The 17,500-nt window shown below is 35.0% G+C and overlaps 1 protein-coding gene across 1 annotated transcript in view; it reads left to right on the forward strand.

The window, feature by feature from the left end:
• khdrbs3 (KH domain containing, RNA binding, signal transduction associated 3) overlaps positions 1 to 17,500 on the forward strand; it is a 274,142-nt gene that overhangs the window by 169,603 nt on the left and 87,039 nt on the right.

Here is a 17,500-nt window from a genome sequence, read left to right on the forward strand (position 1 = left end):
GATATCATGTGCGATACAAGCAGCCCTGCAGCGTATTTACATGTGTGTGATACCATGTGCGACACAAGCAGTCCTGCAGCGTGTTGACTTGTGTGTGATATCAAGTGCGATACAAGCAGTCCTGCAGCGTGTTTGCTTGTTGTGTGATATCATGTGCGATACAAGCAGTCTTGCAGCGTGTTTGCTTGTGTGATATCATGTGCGATACAAGCAGTCCTGCAGCGTGTTTACTTGTTTGATATCATGTGTGATACATGCAGTCCTGCAGCGTGTTTGCTTGTGTGATATCATGTGCGATACAAGCAGCCCTGCAGCGTATTTACATGTGTGTGATACCATGTGCGACACAGTCCTGCAGCGTGTTGACTTGTGTGTGATATCATGTGCGATACAAGCAGTCTTGCAGAATGTTTGCTTGTTGTGTGATATCATGTGCGATACAAGGTCTTGCAGCGTGTTTACTTGTGTGATTTCATGCGCGATACAAGCAGTCCTGCAGCGTGTTTGCTTGTTGTGTGATATCATGTGCGATACAAGCAGTCTTGCAGCGTGTTTACTTCTGTTTGATATCATGTGCGATACAAGCAGTCCTGCAGCGTGTTTACTTGTGTGTGATATCATGTGTGATACAAGCAGTCCTCGAGCGTTTGCTTGTGTGATATCATGTGCGATACAAGCAGTCCTGCAGCGTGTTTACTTGTGTGATGTCATGTGCAATACAAGAAGTCCTACAGCAGTTTTAGTTGTGTGTGATATCATGTGTGATACAAGCAGTCCTGCAGCGTGTTTGTGTGTGATGTCATGTGCGATACAAGAAGTCCTGCAGCAGTTTTAGTTGTGTGTGATATCATGTGTGATACAAGCAGTCCTGCAGTGTGTTTACTTGAAAAAGCGTCTACAATTGTTTACCGACTGAAACAATTCCAACACCAACCAATTCAGCTCATTCAGGACATTGATGCTATTAATCATTTTCAAAAAAACCCGCTTTTCCCCAAATTCCCAAATTTCCAGGAAGTTCCAAATGAAATGACTGGGACATTTTTCGAAGTTGCACAATTCCCACATTTTTCGACCTATTCAAACCATTCCCACATCAACACAGTCAATTCATCTTGAAAACTCTCACAACCATTTTCCCACATTCGACAAATTTCCAGGAATTCCTCGTTTGAATAGGTCGAAAATTGTGGGAATTATACAAGTTGGAAAAATATCCCATTCGTGTCAATTGGAACTTCATAGAAATTTGGGAAAAAGCGGGATTTTGGGGAAAATGCTTAATAGCATGAATGTTCTGATGAGCTGAATTGGTTGGTGTTGGAATTGTTTAAATCAGTCAAAAATTTTAGATGTTTTTTAAGTGACGAATGGTATTATGGAAATTCTGGAAACACGGGAATTTTTCAAGTTCTTAAACCAACTTTTGTGGGTTTTTTTTGTCCTGATTTAGAGGAATGTTTTGACTGTGGAACGGTTGAAGTGGGTTGAAAAATGACAAAGGAAAGAAGGCTAGAAAAAAACAGTTAATTCCTGGAAATTTGTTGAATGTGGAAAAATGGTTGTCTGAATTTTCAAGATGAATTGACTGTGTTGATGTGGGAATGGTTTGAAAAGGTCAAAAAATGCAGGAGTCCCATTCATTTCAAGGGAACTTTTGGGAATTTTGGGAAAAAGCGGGATTTTTTTGAAAATGATTAATAGCATCAACGTCCTGAATGAGCTGAATTGGTTGGTGTTGGAATTGTGTAAATCAGTCAACGTTTGTTGAAGTTTTTTAATTGATTAATGGTATTATGGAATTTGGGGAAAACCGGGAATTTTTGTAGTTCTTAAACCAACTTTTGTGGGGTTTTTTGTCCTGATTTAGAGGAATGTTTCGACTGTGGAACGGTTGAAGTGGGTTGAAAAATGACAAAGGAAAGAAGGCTAGAAAAAAAACAGTTAACTCCTGGAAATTTGTCGAATGTGGAAAAATGGTTGTGAGAATTTTCAAGATGAATTGACTGTGTTGATGTGGGAATGGTTTGAAAAGGTTGAAAAATGTGGGACTTGTGCAACTTGGAAAAAAGTCCCAGTCATTTAGAAATTTGGGGAAAATGATGAATAGCATGAATGTCCTGAATGAGCTGAATTGGTTGTTGTTGGAATTGTTTAAGTCGGTAAAAAATTGTAGAATTTTTTTAATTAATGAATGGTATTATGGAATTTTGGAAAAAACAGGATTTTTTCAAGTTTTTAAACCGACTTTTGTTGTTTTTTGTCCTCATTCAGCGGAAGGTTTTGACAGTGGAACGGTTGAAGTGGGTTGAAACATGTGAAAGGACTAAAAAAGGTTGGAAATAAGGCTAGAAAAAAACAGGAATTCCTGGAAATTTGTTGAATGTGGAAAAATGGTTGTGAGAATTTTCAGGATGAATTGACTGTGTTGATGTGGGAATGGTTTGAATAGGTCGAAAAATGTGGGAATTGTGCAAGTTGGAAAAATATCCCATTCATGTCAATTGGAACTTCCTGGAAATTTGGGAAAAAGCGGGATTTTGGGGAAAATGCTTAATAGCATGAATGTCCTGATGAGCTGAATTGGTTGGTGTTGGAATTGTTTAAATCGGTCAAAAATTGTAGAAGTTTTTTAAGTGATGAATGGTTTTATGGAAATTCTGGAAACACGGGAATTTTTCAAGTTCTTAAACCAACTTTTGTGTTCTTTTTGTCCTGATTTAGGAGGAATGTTTTGACAGTGGAACGGTTGAAGTGGGTTGAAAAATGACGAAGGAAATAAGGCTAGAAAAAAACAGGAATTCCTGGAAATTTGTTGAATGTGGAAAAATGGTTGTCAGAATTTTCAAGATGAATTGACTGTGTTGATGTGGGAATGGTTTGAATAGGTCGAAAAATGCAGGAGTCCCATTCATTTCAAGGGAACTTTTGGGAATTTGGGGAAAAAGCGGGATTTTTTTGAAAATGATTAATAGCATCAACGTCCTGAGTGAGCTGAATTGGTTGGTGCTGGAATTGTTTAAGTCGGTAAAAAACTGTAGAGTTTTTTTAATTGAAATATTATGGAATTTTGGAAAAAACTGGATTTTTTCAAGTTTTTAAACCGACTTTTGTTGTTTTTTGTCCTCATTCAGCGGAAGGTTTTGACAGTGGAACGGTTGAAGTGGGTTGAAACATGTGAAAGGACTAAAAAAGGTTGGAAATAAGGCTAGAAAAAAACAGGAATTCCTGGAAATTTGTTGAATGTGGAAAAATGGTTGTCAGAATTTTCAAGATGAATTGACTGTGTTGATGTGGGAATGGTTTGAATAGGTCGAAAAATGTGGGACTTGTGCAACTTGGAAAAAAGTCCCAGTCATTTAGAAATTTGGGGAAAATGATGAATAGCATGAATGTCCTGAATGAGCTGAATTGGTTGGTGTTGGAATTGTTTAAGTCGGTAAAAAATTGTAGAATTTTTTTAATTGATAAATGGTATTATGGAATTTTGGAAAAAACAGGATTTTTTCCAGTTTTTAAACCGACTTTTGTTGTTTTTTGTCCTCATTCAGCGGAAGGTTTTGACAGTAAAACGGTTGAAGTGGGTTGAAACATGTGAAAGGACTAAAAAAGGTTGGAAATAAGGCTAGAAAAAAACAGGAATTCCTGGAAATTTGTTGAATGTGGAAAAATGGTTGTCAGAATTTTCAGGATGAATTGAATGTGTTGATGTGGGAATGGTTTGAATAGGTCGAAAAATGTGGGAATTGTGCAAGTTGGAAAAATATCCCATTCATGTCAATTGGAACTTCCTGGAAATTTGGGAAAAAGCGGGATTTTGGGGAAAATGCTTAATAGCATGAATGTCCTGATGAGCTGAATTGGTTGGTGTTGGAATTGTTTAAATCGGTCAAAAATTGTAGAAGTTTTTTAAGTGATGAATGGTTTTATGGAAATTCTGGAAACACGGGAATTTTTCAAGTTCTTAAACCAACTTTTGTGTTCTTTTTGTCCTGATTTAGGAGGAATGTTTTGACAGTGGAACGGTTGAAGTGGGTTGAAAAATGACGAAGGAAATAAGGCTAGAAAAAAACAGGAATTCCTGGAAATTTGTTGAATGTGGAAAAATGGTTGTCAGAATTTTCAAGATGAATTGACTGTGTTGATGTGGGAATGGTTTGAATAGGTCGAAAAATGCAGGAGTCCCATTCATTTCAAGGGAACTTTTGGGAATTTGGGGAAAAAGCGGGATTTTTTTGAAAATGATTAATAGCATCAACGTCCTGAGTGAGCTGAATTGGTTGGTGCTGGAATTGTTTAAGTCGGTAAAAAACTGTAGAGTTTTTTTAATTGAAATATTATGGAATTTTGGAAAAAACTGGATTTTTTCAAGTTTTTAAACCGACTTTTGTTGTTTTTTGTCCTCATTCAGCGGAAGGTTTTGACAGTGGAACAGTTGAAGTGGGTTGAAACATGTGAAAGGACTAAAAAAGGTTGGAAATAAGGCTAGAAAAAAACAGGAATTCCTGGAAATTTGTTGAATGTGGAAAAATGGTTGTCAGAATTTTCAAGATGAATTGACTGTGTTGATGTGGGAATGGTTTGAATAGGTCGAAAAATGTGGGACTTGTGCAACTTGGAAAAAAGTCCCAGTCATTTAGAAATTTGGGGAAAATGATGAATAGCATGAATGTCCTGAATGAGCTGAATTGGTTGGTGTTGGAATTGTTTAAGTCGGTAAAAAATTGTAGAATTTTTTTAATTGATAAATGGTATTATGGAATTTTGGAAAAAACAGGATTTTTTCCAGTTTTTAAACCGACTTTTGTTGTTTTTTGTCCTCATTCAGCGGAAGGTTTTGACAGTAAAACAGTTGAAGTGGGTTGAAACATGTGAAAGGACTAAAAAAGGTTGGAAATAAGGCTAGAAAAAAACAGGAATTCCTGGAAATTTGTTGAATGTGGAAAAATGGTTGTCAGAATTTTCAGGATGAATTGAATGTGTTGATGTGGGAATGGTTTGAATAGGTTGAAAAATGTGGAAATTATGCAAGTTGGAAAAATGTCCCAGTCATGTCAATTGGAACTTCCTGGAAATTTGGGAAAAAGCGGGATTTTTTGAGAAATGCTTAATAGCATGAATGTCCTGATGAGCTGAATTGGTTGGTGTTGGAATTCTTTAAATCGGTCAAAAATTGTAGAAGTTTTTTAAGTGATGAACGGTATTATGGAAATTCTGGAAACACGGGAATTTTTCAAGTTCTTAAACCAACTTTTGTGGGGTTTTTTGTCCTGATTTAGAGGAATGTTTTGACTGTGGAACGGTTGAAGTGGGTTGAAAAATGACAAAGGAAAGAAGGCTAGAAAAAAACAGTTAACTCCTGAAAATTTGTTGAATGTGGAAAAATGGTTGTCAGAATTTTCAAGATGAATTGAATGTGTTGATGTGGGAATGGTTTGAAAAGGTCGAAAAATGTGGGAATTGTGCAACTTGGAAAAATGTCCCAGTCATTTAGAAATTTGGGGAAAAGCGGGTTTTTTGGGGGGAAAATGATTAATAGCATAAATGTCCTGAATGAGCTGAATTGGTTGGTGTTGGAATTGTTTAAGTCGGTAAAAAATTTCAGAATTTTTTAAATTGATAAATGGTATTATGGAATTTTGGAAAAAACTGGGTTTTTTCAAGTTTTTAAACCGACTTTTGTTGTTTTTTGTCCTCATTCAGCGGAAGGTTTTGACAGTAAAACGGTTGAAGTGGGTTGAAACATGTGAAAGGACTAAAAAAGGTTGGAAATAAGGCTAGAAAAAAACAGGAATTCCTGGAAATTTGTTGAATGTGGAAAAATGGTTGTCAGAATTTTCAAGATGAATTGAATGTGTTGATGTGGGAATGGTTTGAATAGGTGGAAAAATGTGGGAATTGTGCAACTTGGAAAAATGTCCCAGTCATTTAGAAATTTGGGGAAAAGCGGGTTTTTTTGGGGGAAAATGATGAATAGCATGAATGTCCTGAATGAGCTGAATTGGTTGGTGTTGGAATTGTTTAAGTCGGTAAAAAATTGTAGAATTTTTTTAAATTGATATATTATGGAATTTTGGAAAAAAATGGATTTTTCCAAGTTTTTAAACCGACTTTTGGTGTTTTTTGTCCTCATTCAGCGGAAGGTTTTGACAGTGGAACGGTTGAAGTGGGTTGAAACATGTGAAAGGACTAAAAAAGGTTGGAAATAAGGCTAGAAAAAAACAGGAATTCCTGGAAATGTGTTGAATGTGGAAAAATGGTTGTGAGAATTTTCAGGATGAATTGACTGTGTTGATGTGGGAATGGTTTGAATAGGTCGAAAAATGTGGAAATTATGCAAGTTGGAAAAATATCCCATTCATGTCAATTGGAACTTCCTGGAAATTTGGGGGAAAAGCGGGATTTTTGGGAAAATGCTTAATAGCATGAATGTCCTGATGAGCTGAATTGGTTGGTGTTGGAATTGTTTAAATCGGTCAAAAATTGTACAAGTTTTTTAAGTGATGAATGGTTTTATGGAAATTCTGGAAACACGGGAATTTTTCAAGTTCTTAAACCAACTTTTGTGTTCTTTTTGTCCTGATTTAGAGGAATGTTTTGACAGTGGAACGGTTGAAGTGGGTTGAAAAATGACAAAGGAAATAAGGCTAGAAAAAAACAGGAATTCCTGGAAATGTGTTGAATGTGGAAAAATGGTTGTGAGAATTTCCAAGATGAATTGAATGTGTTGATGTGGGAATGGTTTGAAAAGGTTGAAAAATGCAGGAGTCCCATTCATTTCAAGGGAACTTTTGGGAATTTGGGGAAAAAGCGGGATTTTTTTGAAAATGATTAATAGCATCAACGTCCTGAATGAGCTGAATTGGTTGGTGTTGGAATTGTGTAAATCAGTCAACGTTTGTTGAAGTTTTTTAATTGATTAATGGTATTATGGAATTTTGGGAAAACCGGGAATTTTTGTAGTTCTTAAACCAACTTTTGTGGGTTTTTTTGTCCTGATTAGGAGGAATGTTTTGACAGTGGAACGGTTGAAGTGAGTTGAAAAATGACAAAGGAAAGAAGGCTAGAAAAAAACAGTTAACTCCTGGAAATTTATTGAATGTGGAAAAATGGTTGTCAGAATTTTCAAGATGAATTGATTGTGTTGATGTGGGAATGGTTTGAAAAGGTCGAAAAATGTGGGAATTGTGCAACTTGGAAAAAAGTCCCAGTCATTTAGAAATTTGGGGAAAATGATGAATAGCATGAATGTCCTGAATGAGCTGAATTGGTTGTTGTTGGAATTGTTTAAGTCGGTAAAAAACTGTAGAATTTTTTTAATTGATAAATGGTATTATGGAATTTTGGAAAAAACTGGATTTTTTCAAGTTTTTAAACCGACTTTTGTTGTTTTTTGTCCTCATTCAGCGGAAGGTTTTGACAGTGGAACGGTTGAAGTGGGTTGAAACATGTGAAAGGACTAAAAAAGGTTGGAAATAAGGCTAGAAAAAAACAGGAATTCCTGGAAATTTGTTGAATGTGGAAAAATGGTTGTCAGAATTTTCAAGATGAATTGAATGTGTTGATGTGGGAATGGTTTGAATAGGTCGAAAAATGTGGAAATTATGCAAGTTGGAAAAATATCCCATTCATGTGAATTGGAACTTCCTGGAAATTTGGGAAAAAGCGTGATTTTTGGGGGGAAAATTATTAATAGCATGAATGTCCTGATGAGCTGAATTGGTTGGTGTTGGAATTGTTTAAATCAGTCAAAAATTTTAGAAGTTTTTTAAGTGATGAATGGTATTATGGAAATTCTGAAAACATGGGAATTTTTCAAGTTCTTAAACCAACTTTTGTGTTCTTTTTGTCCTGATTTAGAGGAATGTTTTGACAGTGGAACGGTTGAAGTGAGTTGAAAAATGACAAAGGAAAGAAGGCTAGAAAAAAACAGGAATTCCTGGAAATATGTTGAATGTGGAAAAATGGTTGTCAGAATTTTCAAGATGAATTGACTGTGTTGATGTGGGAATGGTTTGAAAAGGTTGAAAAATGCAGGAGTCCCATTCATTTCAAGGGAACCTTTGGGAATTTGGGGAAAAAGCGGGATTTTTTTGAAAATGCTTAATAGCATCAACGTCCTGAATGAGCTGAATTGGTTGGTGTTGGAATTGTGTAAATCAGTCAACGTTTGTTGAAGTTTTTTAATTGATTAATGGTATTATGGAATTTTGGGAAAACCGGGAATTTTTGTAGTTCTTAAACCAACTTTTGTGGGGGTTTTCGTCCTGATTTAGAGGAACGTTTGACTGTGGAACGGTTGAAGTGAGTTGAAAACTGACAAAGGAAAGAAGGCTAGAAAAAAACAGTTAACTCCTGGAAATTTGTCGAATGTGGAAAAATGGTTGTGAGAATTTTCAAGATGAATTGACTGTGTTGATGTGGGAATGGTTTGAATAGATCGAAAAATGTGGGAATTGTGCAACTTGGAAAAATGTCCCAGTCATTTAGAAATTTGGGGAAAATGATGAATAGCATGAATGTCCTGAATGAGCTGAATTGGTTGGTGTTGGAATTGTTTCAGTCGGTAAAAAATTTCAGAATTTTTTAAATTGATAAATGGTATTATAGAATTTTGGAAAAAACAGGATTTTTTCAAGTTTTTAAACCGACTTTTGTTGTTTTTTGTCCTCATTTCAGCGGAAGGTTTTGACAGTAAAATGGTTGAAGTGGGTTGAAACATGTGAAAGGACTAAAAAAGGTTGGAAAGAAGGCTAGAAAAAAACAGTTAACTCCTGGAAATTTGTTGAATGTGGAAAAATGGTTGTCAGAATTTTCAGGATGAATTGAATGTGTTGATGTGGGAATGGTTTGAATAGGTCGAAAAATGTGGGAATTATGCAAGTTGGAAAAATATCCCATTCATGTCAATTGGAACTTCCTGGAAATTTGGGAAAAAGCAGGATTTTTTGAAAAATGCTTAATAGCATGAATGTCCTGATGAGCTGAATTGGTTGGTGTTGGAATTGTTTCAGTCGGTAAAAAATTTCAGAATTATTTAAATTGATAAATGGTATTATGGAATTTTGGAAAAAACAGGATTTTTTTCAAGTTTTTAAACCGACTTTTGTTGTTTTTTGTCCTCATTCAGCGGAAGGTTTTGACAGTAAAACGGTTGAAGTGGGTTGAAACATGTGAAAGGACTAAAAAAGGTTGGAAATAAGGCTAGAAAAAAACCGGAATTCCTGGAAATGTGTTGAATGTGGAAAAATGGTTGTCAGAATTTTCAGGATGAATTGAATGTGTTGATGTGGGAATGGTTTGAATAGGTCGAAAAATGTGGGAATTATGCAAGTTGGAAAAATATCCCATTCATGTCAATTGGAACTTCCTGGAAATTTGGGAAAAAGCGGGATTTTTGGGAAAATGCTTAATAGCATGAATGTCCTGATGAGCTGAATTGGTTGGTGTTGGAATTGTTTTAAATCAGTCAAAAATTTTAGATGTTTTTTAAGTGACGAATGGTATTATGGAAATTCTGGAAACACGGGAATTTTTCAAGTTCTTAAACCAACTTTTGTGTTCTTTTTGTCCTGATTAGGAGGAATGTTTTGACTGTGGAACGGTTGAAGTGGGTTGAAAAATGACAAAGGAAAGAAGGCTAGAAAAAAACAGTTAACTCCTGGAAATTTGTTGAATGTCGAAAAATGGTTGTCAGAATTTTCAAGATGAATTGACTGTGTTGATGTGGGAATGGTTTGAATAGGTCGAAAAATGTGGGAATTGTGCAACTTGGAAAAAAGTCCCAGTCATTTAGAAATTTGGGGAAAATGATGAATAGCATGAATGTCCTGAATGAGCTGAATTGGTTGGTGTTGGAATTGTTTAAGTCGGTAAAAAATTTCAGAATTTTTTAAATTGATAAATGGTATTATGGAATTTTGGAAAAAACAGGATTTTTTCAAGTTTTTAAACCGACTTTTGTTGTTTTTTGTCCTCATTCAGCGGAAGGTTTTGACAGTAAAACGGTTGAAGTGGGTTGAAACATGTGAAAGGACTAAAAAAGGTTGGAAATAAGGCTAGAAAAAAACAGGAATTCCTGGAAATGTGTTGAATGTGGAAAAATGGTTGTCTGAATTTTCAAGATGAATTGAATGTGTTGATGTGGGAATGGTTTGAATAGGTCGAAAAATGTGGGGAATTGTACAAGTTGGAAAAATATCCCATTCATGTCAATTTGAACTTCCTGGAAATTTGGAAAAAAGCGGGATTTTGGGAAAATGCTTAATAGCATGAATGTCCTGATGAGCTGAATTGGTTGGTGTTGGAATTGTTTAAATCAGTCAAAAATTTTAGATGTTTTTTAAGTGACGAACGGTATTATGGAAATTCTGGAAACACGGGAATTTTTCAAGTTCTTAAACCAACTTTTGTGTTCTTTTTGTCCTGATTTAGGAGGAATGTTTTGACAGTGGAACGGTTGAAGTGAGTTGAAAAATGACAAAGGAAAGAAGGCTAGAAAAAAACAGGAATTCCTGGAAATTTGTTGAATGTGGAAAAATGGTTGTCTGAATTTTCAAGATGAATTGACTGTGTTGATGTGGGAATGGTTTGAAAAGGTCGAAAAATGCAGGAGTCCCATTCATTTCAAGGGAACTTTTGGGAATTTTGGGAAAAAGCGGGATTTTTTTGAAAATGATTAATAGCATCAACGTCCTGAATGAGCTGAATTGGTTGGTGTTGGAATTGTGTAAATCAGTCAACGTTTGTTGAAGTTTTTTAATTGATTAATGGTATTATGGAATTTTGGGAAAACCGGGAATTTTTGTAGTTCTTAAACCAACTTTTGTGGGGTTTTTTGTCCTGATTTAGAGGAATGTTTCGACTGTGGAACGGTTGAAGTGGGTTGAAAAATGACAAAGGAAAGAAGGCTAGAAAAAAACAGGAATTCCTGGAAATGTGTTGAATGTGGAAAAATGGTTGTGAGAATTTTCAAGATGAATTGACTGTGTTGATGTGGGAATGGTTTGAAAAGGTTGAAAAATGTAGGAATTGTGCAACTTGGAAAAATGTCAAAGTCATTTAGAAATTTGGAGAAAAGCGGGTTTTTGGGGGGAAATTATTAATAACATGAATGTCCTGAATGAGCTGAATTGGTTGGTGTTTGGAATTGTTTAAGTCGGTAAAAAACTGTAGAATTTTTTTAATTGATATATTATGGAATTTTGGAAAAAACAGGATTTTTTCAAGTTTTTAAACCGACTTTTGTTGTTTTTTGTCCTCATTCAGCGGAAGGTTTTGACAGTAAAACGGTTGAAGTGGGTTGAAACATGTGAAAGGACTAAAAAAGGTTGGAAATAAGGCTAGAAAAAAACAGGAATTCCTGGAAATTTGTTGAATGTGGAAAAATGGTTGTCAGAATTTTCAGGATGAATTGACTGTGTTGATGTGGGAATGGTTTGAATAGGTCGAAAAATGTGGGAATTATGCAAGTTGGAAAAATGTCCCAGTCATGTCAATTGGAACTTCCTGGAAATTTGGGAAAAAGCGGGATTTTTGGGAAAATGCTTAATAGCATGAATGTCCTGATGAGCTGAATTGGTTGGTGTTGGAATTGTTTAAATCAGTCAAAAATTTTAGATGTTTTTTAAGTGATGAATGGTATTATGGAAATTCTGGAAACACGGGAATTTTTCAAGTTCTTAAACCAACTTTTGTGTTCTTTTTGTCCTGATTAGGAGGAATGTTTTGACTGTGGAACGGTTGAAGTGGGTTGAAAAATGACAAAGGAAAGAAGGCTAGAAAAAAACAGTTAACTCCTGGAAATTTGTTGAATGTGGAAAAATGGTTGTCAGAATTTTCAAGATGAATTGATTGTGTTGATGTGGGAATGGTTTGAAAAGGTTGAAAAATGCAGGAGTCCCATTCATTTCAAGGGAACCTTTGGAATTTGGGGAAAAAGCGGGATTTTTTTGAAAATGCTTAATAGCATCAACGTCCTGAATGAGCTGAATTGGTTAGTGCTGGAATTGTGTAAATCAGTCAACGTTTGTTGAAGTTTTTTAATTGATTAATGGTATTATGGAATTTTGGGAAAAACCGGGAATTTTTGTAGTTCTTAAACCAACTTTTGTGGGGTTTTTTGTCCTGATTTAGAGGAATGTTTTGACTGTGGAACGGTTGAAGTGGGTTGAAAACTGACAAAGAAAGAAGGCTAGAAAAAAACAGGAATTCCTGGAAATGTGTTGAATGTGGAAAAATGGTTGTCTGAATTTTCAAGATGAATTGACTGTGTTGATGTGGGAATGGTTTGAATAGGTCGAAAAATTAGGGAATTATGCAAGTTGGAAAAGTCCCAGTCATTTAGAAATTTGGGGAAAATGATTAATAGCATGAATGTCCTGAATGAGCTGAATTGGTTGTTGTTGGAATTGTTTAAGTCGGTAAAAAATTGTAGAATTTTTTTTTAATTGATAAATGGTATTATGGAATTTTGGAAAAAACAGGATTTTTTCAAGTTTTTAAACCGACTTTTGTTGTTTTTTGTCCTCATTCAGCGGAAGGTTTTGACAGTGGAACGGTTGAAGTGGGTTGAAACATGTGAAAGGACTAAAAAAGGTTGGAAATAAGGCTAGAAAAAAACAGGAATTCCTGGAAATGTGTTGAATGTGGAAAAATGGTTGTCTGAATTTTCAAGATGAATTGAATGTGTTGATGTGGGAATGGTTTGAATAGGTTGAAAAATGTGGGAATTGTACAAGTTGGAAAAATATCCCATTCATATCAATTGGAACTTCCTGGAAATTTGGGAAAAAGCGGGATTTTTGGGAAAATGCTTAATAGCATGAATGTCCTGATGAGCTGAATTGGTTGGTGTTGGAATTGTTTAAATCAGTCAAAAATTTTAGATGTTTTTTAAGTGATGAATGGTACTATGGAAATTCTGAAACACGGGAATTTTTCAAGTTCTTAAACCAACTTTTGTGTTCTTTTTGTCCTGATTTAGAGGAATGTTTTGACTGTGGAACGGTTGAAGTGGGTTGAAAAATGACAAAGGAAAGAAGGCTAGAAAAAATCAGGAATTCCTGGAAATTTGTTGAATGTGGAAAAATGGTTGTGAGAGTTTTCAAGATGAATTGACTGTGTTGATGTGGGAATGGTTTGAAAAGGTTGAAAAATGTAGGAATTGTGCAACTTTGAAAAATGTCAAAGTCATTTAGAAATTTGGAGAAAAGCGGGTTTTTGGGGGTAAATTATTAATAACATGAATGTCCTGAATGAGCTGAATTGGTTGGTGTTGGAATTGTTTCAGTCGGTAAAAAATTTCAGAATTTTTTAAATTGATAAATGGTATTATGGAATTTTGGAAAAAACTGGGTTTTTTCAAGTTTTTAAACCGACTTTTGTTGTTTTTTGTCCTCATTCAGCGGAAGGTTTTGACAGTAAAAGGGTTTGAAGTGGGTTGAAACATGTGAAAGGACTAAAAAGGTTGGAAATAAGGCTAGAAAAAAACAGGAATTCCTGGAAATTTGTTGAATGTGGAAAAATGGTTGTGAGAATTTTCAAGATGAATTGAATGTGTTGATGTGGGAATGGTTGAATAGGTCGAAAAATGTGGGAATTGTGCAAGTTGGAAAAATATCCCGTCATGTCAATTGGAACTTCCTGGAAATTTGGGAAAAAGCGGGATTTTTTGAGAAATGCTTAATAGCATGAATGTCCTGATGAGCTGAATTGGTTGGTGTTGGAATTGTTTAAATCGGTCAATAATTGTAGAAGTTTTTCAAGTGATGAATGGTATTATGGAAATTCTGGAAACACGGGAATTTTTCAAGTTCTTAAACCAACTTTTGTGTTCTTTTTGTCCTGATTAGGAGGAATGTTTTGACAGTGGAACGGTTGAAGTGGGTTGAAAAATGACAAAGGAAATAAGGCTAGAAAAAAACAGAGAATTCCTGGAAATTTGTTGAATGTGGAAAAATGGTTGTCAGAATTTTCAGGATGAATTGAATGTGTTGATGTGGGAATGGTTTGAAAAGGTCGAAAAATGTGGGAATTGTGCAACTTGGAAAAAAGTCCCAGTCATTTAGAAATTTGGGGAAAATGATGAATAGCATGAATGTCCTGAATGAGCTGAATTGGTTGTTGTTGGAATTGTTTAAGTCGGTAAAAAATTGTAGAATTTTTTTAATTGATGAATGGTATTATGGAATTTTGGAAAAAACAGGATTTTTTCAAGTTTTTAAACCGACTTTTGTTGTTTTTTGTCCTCATTCAGCGGAAGGTTTTGACAGTAAAAGGGTTGAAGTGGGTTGAAACATGTGAAAGGACTAAAAAAGGTTGGAAATAAGGCTAGAAAAAAACAGGAATTCCTGGAAATGTGTTGAATGTGGAAAAATGGTTGTCTGAATTTTCAGGATGAATTGAATGTGTTGATGTGGGAATGGTTTGAATAGGTCGAAAAATGTGGGAATTGTGCAAGTTGGAAAAATATCCCATTCATGTCAATTGGAACTTCCTGGAAATTTGGGGGAAAAGCAGGATTTTTGGGAAAATGCTTAATAGCATGAATGTCCTGATGAGCTGAATTGGTTGGTGTTGGAATTGTTTAAATCAGTCAAAAATTTTAGATGTTTTTTAAGTGATGAATGGTATTATGGAAATTCTGGAAACACAGGAATTTTTCAAGTTCTTAAACCAACTTTTGTGTTCTTTTTGTCCTGATTTAGAGGAATGTTTTGACAGTGGAACGGTTGAAGTGAGTTGAAAACTGACAAAGGAAAGAAGGCTAGAAAAAAAATGAATTCCTGGAAATTTGTTGAATGTGGAAAAATGGTTGTCAGAATTTTCAAGATGAATTGACTGTGTTGATGTGGGAATGGTTTGAATAGGTCGAAAAATGCAGGAGTCCCATTCATTTCAAGGGAACCTTTGGGAATTTGGGGGAAAAGCGGGATTTTTGGAAAAATGCTTAATAGCATGAATGTCCTGATGAGCTGAATTGGTTGGTGTTGGAATTGTTTAAATCAGTCAAAAATTGTAGAAGTTTTTCAAGTGATGAATGGTATTATGGAAATTATGGAAACGGTAATTTTTCAAGTTCTTAAACCAACTTTTGTGTTCTTTTTGTCCTGATTTAGAGGAATGTTTTGACAGTGGAACGGTTGAAGTGAGTTGAAAACTGACAAAGGAAAGAAGGCTAGAAAAAAACAGTTAACTCCTGGAAATGTGTTGAATGTGGAAAAATGGTTGTCAGAATTTTCAGGATGAATTGACTGTGTTGATGTGGGAATGGTTTGAATAGATCGAAAAATGTGGGAATTATGCAAGTTGGAAAAAAGTCCCAGTCATTTAGAAATTTGGGGAAAATGATTAATAGCATGAATGTCCTGAATGAGCTGAATTGGTTGGTGTTGGAATTGTTTAAGTCGGTAAAAAATTGTAGAATTTTTTTAATTGATGAATGGTATTATGGAATTTTGGAAAAAACAGGATTTTTTCAAGTTTTTAAACGACTTTTGTTGTTTTTTGTCCTCATTCAGCGGAAGGTTTTGACAGTGGAACGGTTGAAGTGGGGTTGAAACATGTGAAAGGACTAAAAAAGGTTGGAAATAAGGCTAGAAAAAAACAGGAATTCCTGGAAATATGTTGAATGTGGAAAAATGGTTGTCAGAATTTTCAAGATGAATTGAATGTGTTGATGTGGGAATGGTTTGAATAGGTCGAAAAATGTGGGGAATTGTACAAGTTGGAAAAATATCCCATTCATATCAATTGGAACTTCCTGGAAATTTGGGGGAAAAGCGGATTTTTGGGAAAATGCTTAATAGCATGAATGTCCTGATGAGCTGAATTGGTTGGTGTTGGAATTGTTTAAATCAGTCAAAAATTTTAGATGTTTTTTAAGTGATGAATGGTATTATGGAAATTCTGGAAACACGGGAATTTTTCAAGTTCTTAAAACCAACTTTTGTGTTCTTTTTGTCCTGATTTAGAGGAATGTTTTGACAGTGGAACGGTTGAAGTGGGTTGAAAAATGACAAAGGAAAGAAGGCTAGAAAAAAACAGGAATTCCTGGAAATGTGTTGAATGTGGAAAAATGGTTGTCAGAATTTTCAAGATGAATTGACTGTGTTGATGTGGGAATGGTTTGAAAAGGTTGAAAAATGCAGGAGTCCCATTCATTTCAAGGGAACTTTTGGGAATTTGGGGAAAAAGCGGGATTTTTTGAAAATGATTAATAGCATCAACGTCCTGAATGAGCTGAATTGGTTGGTGTTGGAATTGTGTAAATCGGTCAACGTTTGTTGAAGTTTTTTAATTGATTAATGGTATTATGGAATTTTGGGAAAACCGGGAATTTTTGTAGTTCTTAAACCAACTTTTGTGGGGGTTTTCGTCCTGATTTAGAGGAACATTTTGACTGTGGAACGGTTGAAGTGAGTTGAAAACTGACAAAGGAAAGAAGGCTAGAAAAAAACAGTTAACTCCTGGAAATTTGTTGAATGTGGAAAAATGGTTGTGAGAATTTTCAAGATGAATTGACTGTGTTGATGTGGGAATGGTTTGAAAAGGTTGAAAAATGTGGGAATTGTGCAACTTGGAAAAATGTCACAGTCATTTAGAAATTTGGGGAAAAGCGGGTTTTTGGGGGGGAAAATTATTAATAACATGAATGTCCTGAATGAGCTGAATTGGTTGGTGTTGGAATTGTTTAAGTCGGTAAAAAACTGTAGAATTTTTTTAATTGATATATTATGGAATTTTGGAAAAAACAGGATTTTTTCAAGTTTTTAAACCGACTTTTGTTGTTTTTTGTCCTCATTCAGCGGAAGGTTTTGACAGTGGAACGGTTGAAGTGGGTTGAAACATGTGAAAGGACTAAAAAAGGTTGGAAATAAGGCTAGAAAAAAACAGGAATTCCTGGAAATGTGTTGAATGTGGAAAAATGGTTGTCTGAATTTTCAGGATGAATTGAATGTGTTGATGTGGGAATGGTTTGAAAAGGTTGAAAAATGTGGGGATTGTGCAAGTTGGAAAAATGTCCCAGTCATTTCATTTGGAACTTCCTGGAAATTTGGGAATTTGGGGAAAAGTGGGGTTTTTTGGGGAAAATGATCAATAGCATGAATGTCCTGAATGAGTTGAAATGGTTGGTGTTGGAATTGTTTTAAGTCGGTGAAAAATTGTAGAAGTTTTTTCATTGATAAGTGGCATTATGGAATTATGGAAGTTTTTAACACCAACCAACTCAACTCATTCATGATATTCATGCTATTAATAATTTTCCAAAATATCCTATATTTTATATATATATATATATATATATATATATATATATATATATGTAATAATAGAGAAAGCTGTAAAAGAATCCAGGTGATTCTACCAAAATAAAAGCATGAGTGCAGTGATAACTAAGCACATGTGACGGCTTTACTGCGAGGTTGCAATTGAAATGCGTGGAGGTTGTAGCCAATGACTCCTGACCAGCTGTTAGCCATCATTGTGGCGATGTAAA

Source organism: Nerophis ophidion, linkage group LG21 (genome assembly GCF_033978795.1).
Source record: "Nerophis ophidion isolate RoL-2023_Sa linkage group LG21, RoL_Noph_v1.0, whole genome shotgun sequence".
Classification (NCBI taxonomy): Eukaryota; Metazoa; Chordata; class Actinopteri; order Syngnathiformes; family Syngnathidae; genus Nerophis; species Nerophis ophidion.